This window comes from Molothrus aeneus, chromosome 22 (genome assembly GCF_037042795.1).
Source record: "Molothrus aeneus isolate 106 chromosome 22, BPBGC_Maene_1.0, whole genome shotgun sequence".
NCBI lineage: Eukaryota > Metazoa > Chordata > Aves > Passeriformes > Icteridae > Molothrus > Molothrus aeneus.
In genome coordinates this window covers 2,343,800-2,353,610 of record NC_089667.1, presented here as the reverse complement: position 1 = coordinate 2,353,610, position 9,811 = coordinate 2,343,800, and positions in this window count along the sequence as shown.

The following is a 9,811-nucleotide window of genomic DNA, read 5'->3' as shown; positions in this document are numbered from 1 at the left end:
GAGCAGTCCTTTTACTTTATTCAAATAAAGGGAGAGGCCATGGGGCATTCCCCTGGGGTCTCTGATATTTTTGGAGGACTCAGCCTCCTTTTTATCCTCATTTGCGGTTCAGACTTCCCAAAATGCCTGATACCAGAGATTCCCCTCTCATGTATAACCCTCCCTTTTAATTTTTAATTCTTATGGATTTTAGGGGTTTTCCCCATTGTTTCTTTCATCTTTCAATATCCAATTTCATCTATGAGCCAACCTACAGCTTGTTTGTAAAGGCAAATATCTTTTTCCATTCATAAATCAGTGGAATCCTCCCCATTGTTTCTTTTACCTCTCAGTGCTGGTTTTATCTGCCAGCAGACCCACAGCTTGCTTGTAAAGAGAAATCTGTCATTCCTCTCAACCTGATCCAAAATATTCTTTGGGTTAGAAGGGGGTGAGAAGGGGCCATTTGAAGCAGCATTTCATCACTCCATGGGTGTTGTTGTTGTCTTTTGGTTTTCACAGAATCACCAGGTTGGAAGAGACCTTCAAGAGCATCGAGTCCAACCCAGCCCCAACAGCTCAACTAAACCCTGGCATCCAGTGCCACATCCAGGCTTTGTTAAACACACCCAGGGATGGGGACTCCACCACCTCCCCGGGCAGAACATTCCAGAACTTTATCACTCTTTCTGGAAAAACTTCTTCCTGCTCTCCACCCTGTATTTCCCTTGGTGCAGCTCGAGGCTGTGTGCTGTGGTTGTGTCAGTGCTGCTGGAGAAAGAGCCCAGCCCCAGCTGAGCACAGGCACCTTTCAGGAGCTGTGCAGAGTGATGGGGGCACCCCTGAGTCTCCTTTTCTCCAGGCTAAAAGGAGACTGTTTTGTTCTGCCTTGACAACAGGGAAAACACATAAAATCTCTTATTCTTCCACTTCTGATTGACTCTGAAGCCGTTTCATTGGTGATTCCCCTGCTCACAGCTGGGGCACACGGCATCACTGCTGCTCCTCTCCCATGGCAACAGAACCTGGCCCCCGAACGTGACACGGTGGCCACAAGGGAACGTTGACCTCAGTCCTGGGATGGTTGCCACCCACAGAACGTGGCCCTCAGACCTGCTGAGGCAGCCCTATGACATAACCAGGTGGCCCTTGGAAATGACCATGTAGCCAGCGAGGGAATTTTGCCCTCAGCCATGGCCAGGTGCCGCCCATGGAGTCTCCTTTTTTCCCTGAACGCCCCAGATCAAAGTAAGCACTTTGATTTAAGGAGTACCAGGTATTTGTATTTACAGGGAGAACTCTGACCCCTGCAAGGGCTTATTTAATGGTTATTTTCAATAATAATATTTATTTCCACATTATTGTCAGGCCCCGGTGTTCACTCCTGCACCTTAATTCATGAGAACTGTGCTCCTTTGGAATCAGTGAAAATAATATGGAATATTTTGGGTCTAATTGAATGATATTTCACCCTCATGCTGCCAAATGTGATTTCTGAGCCCCCATGGAGCAGCCCTGAGGTCAGAGGCTGCCATCCCTCATGTAGGATCACTGGCTTTAATTCACTCCTCTCCTCTCACAGACATCCAGGTAGCAGCAAAATACCTTAATGCACATACCCCCCCCACTGGGGAATGATAAGGGGGGGAAATCTTCATAAATATCATTTTGGGGGATGATAGAGGAAGATATTTTTATCTGTAGAGTTTATTGCTGTAATGGATGTTTGCTTTCTTGTTTTCTGTGATTTTTATTGGCAGTTTCATATTGCTGCACTTCCAAATCCAGCTCAGATCTGAGGAAAAGAGTGAAAACCCCAAAACCAGAGTTTCTCAGATCTGCTCATCAAAAAGGGTTTAGGAGGAGATGGTCTGGTGCTGATTCCAGGTTATCATCAGGAAATCCTCAAATCCTTCCAAATCCATTTTACCACAGTGGAATTTTAGGGATAAAGGTGCATAAATTAGTGTGTTAAAGGAGAGCTTTTGCCAGCATCTGGCTCCAGGTGCTCCCAGTGTTTAGGATCCCAGGACCACCCCACGCCAGGCACAGCCAGCAAGGCACCAGTGCCCCTTGGTGAGCTGAAAATGAGCCAAAAACCTGCTGGTTTGGGTTTCAGAGTGAAATGTGAGCTCCTGCTGGAAGAACTCAGAGTGAAATCCAGCTGTGGACAGATGAGGCATCACCCTGGAACTTCTCCAGGTTCCTGGTTGTGGGTTGATGCCCTTGGGAGTAGTGGAGCCTCCTCTTGAGGTGTCTACTGGTCTGGTCTGGTCACCATCATCATCATCATTATCATCATTATCATCATCACCACTAGCCCCTTGCTCTCCTGACACAATATTCTCTCTCTGTTCTTTGCAGTTGACAGAGGTGCCAACGACAGCTGGGGCGTGCCAGATGTATTTTAGTAAGTCCCACAAGTTTGGGGTGGGAAAGGGGATTCCACCACCCTCATCTCCATCAGGGCTTCTCTGCTGCTGGGCTGGGCCTCCCAGAGCCAAAACCCCCCCGAGGTGTCCTCCAAAAGGGCTGAAAAGTCCTGAAATGGGTGGAAAACATCCTCCAAAGGTCTGCAAACACTCCAGTAGTACAGAGAATAATGATGGAGTGGGAATAAACCCTATTTTTCAGTTCTTTTACCCAGAGCTATGGCATTCAGGGCTCCATTTGCTGCCCAAACAATATTTTGCCAAATGGTTCATTTCTTGTTCTGATCATGAAACTGTTGATAATTGTTGATTTGTACCATTATGGGGGAAAGTAGAAAAAGGTGTGAGTGATACAGGAGGCAAAAACTGGCCTCTGAGAACCCACTTGATCATTTAAATTGGTCATAAAACATAATTCTTGGACCATAAATGTGTGTCCATCATTAGTTGTAGCATTTATTGACATTAACTTTTAAATTACATACTGGCACTGCCTCCTTAAACCTTTTTCTGTTTTTTCAGTGATCCTCAGGCCTTGATGGATTTTTTGCCTGGGTCCAGAAAGGTGAGTGACAACTCAGCTCCCTGCCCAAATCCACACAACTTCCATAACACAAACATTTTCTTTAAAGAAAAACTGGATTTTTTCACCAAACTTCCCAAAAGATCGTGATTTTTTTAGGTCTCAGTTCCTGCTGCTGCTTTTTTCCCATGAAAAGGGAATGAAATTCCCTTGGTTTGTTTTTCATCAATTTCCTCAACGTTTCTCCTCAATTCCCTCGCTGTGTTTTTCCTCAGTTTTTCTCCTCAATTTCCTTGGTGTGTTTTTCCTCGGTTCCCTTGCTGTATTTTTCCTCAATTTCCTAAATGTTTCTCCTCATTTCCCTCGCTGTGTTTCCCACAATGTCTCTCCTCAGTTCCTTCAGTGTGTTTTCCCTTCATTTCCTCAATATTTCTCCCCATTTCCCTCGCTCTGTTTCCCCTCAATCCCCTCGCTGTGTTTTCCCCCAATGTTTTTCCTCAGTTCCTTCGGTGTGTTTTCCCTTAATTTCCTCAATATTTCTCCCCATTTCCCTTGCTGTGTTTCCCCTCAGTCCCCTCGCTGTTTCCCTCCATGTCTCTCCTCAGTTCCCTCACTGTGTTTCCCTCACTGTGTTTCCCTCAATGTTTCCCCTCACTCCCCTCGCACTGTTTCCCTCAATGTCTCTCCTCAGTCCCCTCGCTGTTCCCATCAATATTTCCCCTCAGTCCCCTCGCTGTTCCCATCAATATTTCCCCTCAGTCCCCTCGCTGTTTCCCTCAAAATTTCCCCTCAGTCCCCTCGCTGTTTCCCTCAATATTTCCCCTCAGTCCCCTCGCTGTTTCCCTCAATATTTCCCCTCAGTCCCCTCGCACTGTTTCCCTCAATGTCTCTCCTCAGTCCCCTCGCTGTTTCCCTCAAAATTTCCCCTCAGTCCCCTCGCTGTTTCCCTCAAAATTTCCCCTCAGTCCCCTCGCTGTTTCCCTCAATATTTCCCCTCAGTCCCCTCGCTGTTTCCCTCAATATTTCCCCTCAGTCCCCTCGCACTGTTTCCCTCAATGTCTCTCCTCAGTCCCCTCGCTGTTTCCCTCAAAATTTCCCCTCAGTCCCCTCGCTGTTTCCCTCAATATTTCCCCTCAGTCCCCTCGCTGTTTCCCTCAATATTTCCCCTCAGTCCCCTCGCTGTTCCCATCAATATTTCCCCTCAGTCCCCTCGCACTGTTTCCCTCAATGTCTCTCCTCAGTCCCCTCGCTGTTCCCATCAATATTTCCCCTCAGTCCCCTCGCTGTTCCCATCAATATTTCCCCTCAGTCCCCTCGCTGTTTCCCTCCGTTTCCCAGGTCCGGGAGCCCTCTCCGCGCTCGGAGCAGGCCGGGCGGGCGGTGCGGGCGGTGCGGGCGCCTGAGGGGCCGGGCCCGGGCTGCCCGCAGGGCGGCGGGGCGGCGGCGGGCGGGCCGCGGGACCTGCTGCAGCAGTGCCTGTGGGCCGCGGGCATCACCGAGCAGCTGCTGGAGACCGAGGCCATGCGGGACCCGGGCAGCTTCCAGCCCGCAGTGCCTTCCCTCGGCGCCCCGCAGATCGCCCCCAGCGGCGCCCAGCCGGCCCTGGGCCCGCAGCCGCTCCTGCAGCCCTTCGTGCAGCACCTCGGGCCCTTCCCCGGCCTGCAGCTGGGGCTGGCGCCCGCTCAGCCGCAGGGACAGCAGGTGACGGCCGCTGCCCTGCCAGCGCCGCAGGTCGTGCTCCTGCAGCAGGCAAGTGCAGCCCCTGGCGTGGCGACCGCGTATGGATCACTTCCATCCCCTCTGGGGCCACTTCCATTCCCTCTGGGGCCACTTCCATTCCCTCTGGGGCCACTGCCATCCGTCTGGGGCCACTTCCATTCCCTCTGGGGCCACTTCCATCCCTCTGGCGCCACTTCCACCCTCTCCCAGGCCACTTCCATTCTCTCCAGAGACACTTCCATCCTCTCTGGGGCCACTTCTAACCTGTATGGGGCCACTTCCACCTGCTCCAAAGCCACTTCCACCCTCTCCAGGGCCACTTCCACCCTCTCCAGAGTCTCTTCCATCCTCTCCTAACATGCTTTTGAAGCTCTGTGGTTTGAAGTTCTGGTTTTTAGGGTTTTGTTTTTTTTTTTTTTTAGTTCTTTTAGTCACATTTCTTTAATTTCTTTAAATTCCTCTGGATTTTAATTTTGCTAATTATTTTAATTTCATATCTTTTATTCTTATTTCTTTTAATCCTATTATTTTGGTCCTGTTACTTTAGCTCTTTCTTCTGGGAAGGGGGAAGAAGAAGGGGTACAAAGATCCCAATACTTGAGCTTTTATTTGGCTCAGTCTTCACCTCCCTCCATTTGTGGGTTTGGGGCACACACCCCCATTTGTGGGGTTCAGACCCTGCGAGGGGCAGCTCTGCAGCACCTTCTTCAAATCCTGAGGTTCCTTAAGTTTGGAAAACCCTCGAAGATCCTCAAATCTGACCCTTCTTGTCCTTCCTTGTACCATCTGGTGGCAGGGCCAGAGAATCCCTTCCTCCTCACACATTCACACGAACCTCAAGCAGTTTGTGGGTTAAAAAGCACCAGATTTAGGGTGTTTTTTTCATTTTTTTTGTGTTATTTTTCCTCTCCAGGTGCCCCAGAGGATCATCCTGCAGGTGAAGCAGCCGGGCCCCACCACACTGGCCCTGCTCCCCAGCCCAGCCTCCTGTGTCCTGGGGAGTGCCCAGGGGCCAGGGCCACCAGTCCACAAAGCCCCTGGCCACCCCCATTGTGTCACCCTGTCACCCTATGGCCACCAGCTCCCTGCAGCAGCAGCAGCAGCCCAGCACTGCAGCATCCCCATGCCCAAGGCTGTGGGAATTGAGCTGTGGCACGGGGAAAGCTTCTGGGGCCTGCAGCCAAAATGGGGGAAACTGCACTCCTTTGTTTCCTATTTTTAATAAAAATCTTGATGGAAAGTGCCATGAGAATCCACAGTGAGATTGTTTAGTGTCAGTCGAGGACACAAAACTGAAAGATGCTGGGTACTGGATTTTCCAAGGCAAAAAAGAGAACTTTTAATTTCTAACTCCAACATTTATAGGTTTCCAAACTGACAGTGGATTGGAGGGTGACAGTGCCACCTCTCCAATGAGGTGACAAACCAACAGTCCATCAAAATTCTCCTCCTCCATAAAAGAATGCAAAACAACAAGTTGTTTACATAAAGTGTGTGAAAGTTTGTTACAAGAATGTAAACATAGAAGGCTTAGAAAAACTTAAAAAAACAGGGTGACAATTTAGCGTTAAGGCTTGAATTTAAACATATCCTTGAGTTTAAAAACATCCAAAATGTGTTTCATGCTTGCAAGATACCATCACCCTGGTCCCCGAGGAGAAGATAACCTTCTCCAGAGTTTCTGTCCCCATTTCTGCTGGGAAGCTGAGGGGTCTTCGTGCCATCCAGCAGCCCCTTCAGGTGAGGAGCTGGCTTTCCTGGCAGTGTTCTTTGTTTCTGAGTTTTTCCACTTTCTTCCCAAGGTTTTCTACTTTATTTTCCCTATAAAGTTTGTTGTCCAATTTTGTTCTCCTTCTCAGTTTTGTCCTTCACTTTGCATTTTTTTCCTCCTCTAATTCCCATTTCCGCCTATATATATCCAAATTTTACACCTTCTTTCCCACCTTTACCCCTTATTTTCTAGTGTTCCACTTTCTTAGCTTTCCTCTTTTTATTTCCAAGTCCTCCACTTTATTTCCAACATCTCCCATTTTTATCTCCAAGGTTCCTTTTATTTCTGGTTTTTTTCTCTTTCAAGTTTTCCCCCTTCATTTCCACATTTCTCCACGTCATCTCTAAGTTTTCTGCCCCCTTTCCAAGATTTTCCCTTTTATTTCCACAATTTTTCTCTTGATTTTCAAGGGTTTTTTCCACACGAAAGCCCAGGAGAAACGCTGGGACTTCTCTTTGCACAGGCAACGTCTACAGGTGATGGAGCAGAGGAGGAGGAATTCAAAGTGAGAGACAGGGTACAGGGTAGAGATGGTGAAAGAAATACCCTTGTGGCATGCTGGAACAGCTGGATCAACAGTGACAAGATACCAGACAGAGACACAGCAGAAATACTGCAGGGCTACAGGACACACAGGGGAAAATGCAAAAAAGGATCTGAGAGCTGGGCAGAAAAACACCGCAAATGAGAAACAGCCACGGGCAGAGCGAGGGAGGACGAAAAGATGGGGACGAGGTCAGGGCGAAATGGAAAAAGCAGGTACAGGGGAGAAAAAAGAAAATGCAATGGTGGGGAAAGGGGATGGAAAAGGCAGCAGCGCCGGCGGGCCCGTCACTGCCCGCAGCTCGGTTTGGTGCTTAACGAGTCCGGGCGCTCCTTCCTCCCAGCGCTCGTCGGTGCCGGTGCCCCGAGCACACGCGGGTGTCCCACGGGGGGCGGACAAAGCCTCCCGGGCACGGAGCGCGGCCGGGACAGCCCAGGGCAGCTCTGGCGAGGTGGGGAAGCGCTCACCGCCAGCCCCGGGGAGTGTCCGCCTCCTCCAGCCCCGCCTGTCCCCGGGCAGCCCCGCGGACACCCCGCACCGGCCAGGGGCCGCTCCGCTCACCGGCTCCGGCACCGCGACCCGCACCCGCCGGGCCGGCCGCCGCATGGAGCTCCCGGGGCTCGGCCGGGGTGTCCTGGGTTCTCCGCCGGGCCGCTCCCGGGCTCGGCCAGGGTGCCCTGGGTTCTCCGCCGGGCCGTTCCTGGTGCACGGCCAGGGTGTCCTGGGTTCTCCGCCGGGCCGTTCCCGGGCTCGGCCAGGGTGTCCTGAGTTCTCCGCCGGGCTGTTCCTGGTGCACGGCCAGGGTGTCCTGGGTTCTCCGCCGGGCCGCTCCCGGGCTCGGCCGCTGCTGCCGGTGCCGCCGGCGGGAGCACCGCGGGGACACTGAGCTGCAGTTCCGCTCTTTGCCCCCTCGGTGGCAGCCGCGAGCGTGGGAACTGCCCGGAGCTCGGGGGGACGCGGCCGGAGAGCCCCGGGAGGGCGGGGACACAACGGGGACACCGGGGGGGACATGGGGGGACACGGGGGGGACACGGGGGGGATATAGCGGGGATACAGCGGGGACACAACGGGGACACGGGGTGGACACAGTGGGGACACAGCGGGGACAAAAGGGGAATACAGAGGGGACACGGCGGGGGGCACGGCGGAGACACGGGGGGAGACACAGAGGGAATACACACCGGTGGACACGGAGGGGACACAGAGGGGACACAGGGGGACACACACGGGGGGATACACACAGCAGGGACACAGGGGGACACACACAGGGGGATACACACAGCAGGGACACAGGGGGACACACACGGGGGGATACACACAGCAGGGACACAGGGGGACACACACAGGGGATACACACAGCAGGGACACAGGGGGGACACGGGGGGGACACAGGGGAGCACTCCCCCATTGGCTCAGTGAGCTGCTCCTGGGCACAGTCCCCAGCTGGCTGCAGCCATCCGGCCCCCTTGGCACCTTCCCTTGGCTGTATCCATCCCATCTTGGAGCTGATCCTTTGTGCCCTTCCTGCTGTGGACGAGTGTTGGATTAGGCCCTCCTCTGATCCAGAGATGGGGCAACTGAGAGGAGTTTTAAAAACTTTTATTCCATTTTCAGTCTCATGTGAAGGGTAAGACAATACCGATGTTATAATCCACACCATCACAATCAGAAGCCAACTATCTCCTAATTACAAAACACTCTAAGTGTTTCTTGGCCTATCAGCTCTAGCCACGATTTTCTACCAATCCATTTCCCACACTGGAGCAGAGTGAGCGGGGCAGAGGCACAGGCAGTGCACCCCAGCTGTGCCTGTGACACCGGGCTGCAGCTGTGGCTGCTCCCCCAGGGCTGGGACAAGCTCCAGAGCTCCCTGGTGCCCAGGCAGGCCGTGGGCAAGGGGAGAGGCAGCTGCTGGGGAGGAGCTGGGCAGGGAGGTGAGTTGCAGAATCCTCCCAAAGGCCCAGCTGCAGCGTTGGCTGAGTTTGAGACAGTGATACAGGGCACAGACTCCAAAATGAGCTACAACCCCTTCAGTCCTAACCACTCCACTTTCACCAATAAGGAGAGATGAACGTGAGAATATAAGTGAAAAATAACAGAAGAGATCCCAATCATCAGTACCTAAAAATGCATCCTACAGCCTTGATCCTTGCCATGTTGAGTCAGGAATGTGAATATTTCATTCCTGTAAATGCTGGGCAGTGTCATTCATTGTTTGGCCAAGCGTTTCTTCCTCTGGTCCCCTGAGCAGGATATTGTCATTATTTTGTCCCCTAAGCAGAATATTGTCATTATTTTGTCAATTTGTATTTTCAGGTGTGAAAAGGATTCTCCTGCCTCTTTGGCTAACATGACATGCACCACCCAAGGGACTTGGGACAAGGGCCTGGAGGGACAGGACCAAGGGAATGACAGGGATGGGATTTTGGGAAGAAATCCACCCTGTGAGGGTGGGCAGGCCTGGCACAGGTATCCCACAGAAGCTTCTCCATCCTTTGAAGTGTTCAGGGCCAGGTTTGATGGAGCTTGGAGCAACTTGGTCCAAGCCTGAGAACAAAATGAGCTTTAGGGTCCTTGTCCTTCCCAGCCCAAACCTTTCTGGCATTCGAGGATTTCTCCGGCACTGAGCCAAAGCACGTGGTGCTCCAGCCAGGGTTTGGCAAAATTTCATTAAACTTAACAACAACCATTCCACAGACTCTTTTCAGGTTTTTTTTCCTTAATATGAATAACCTGAAGCCAGAGGAGAAACCTTTCTCCTGTCCTGCTGCATGGAAAACCAGCACGGAGAGGGAGCAGGCAGCTGCAGGCAGCAGAGATCTGGGAAACTGAGCTTAAGGCCA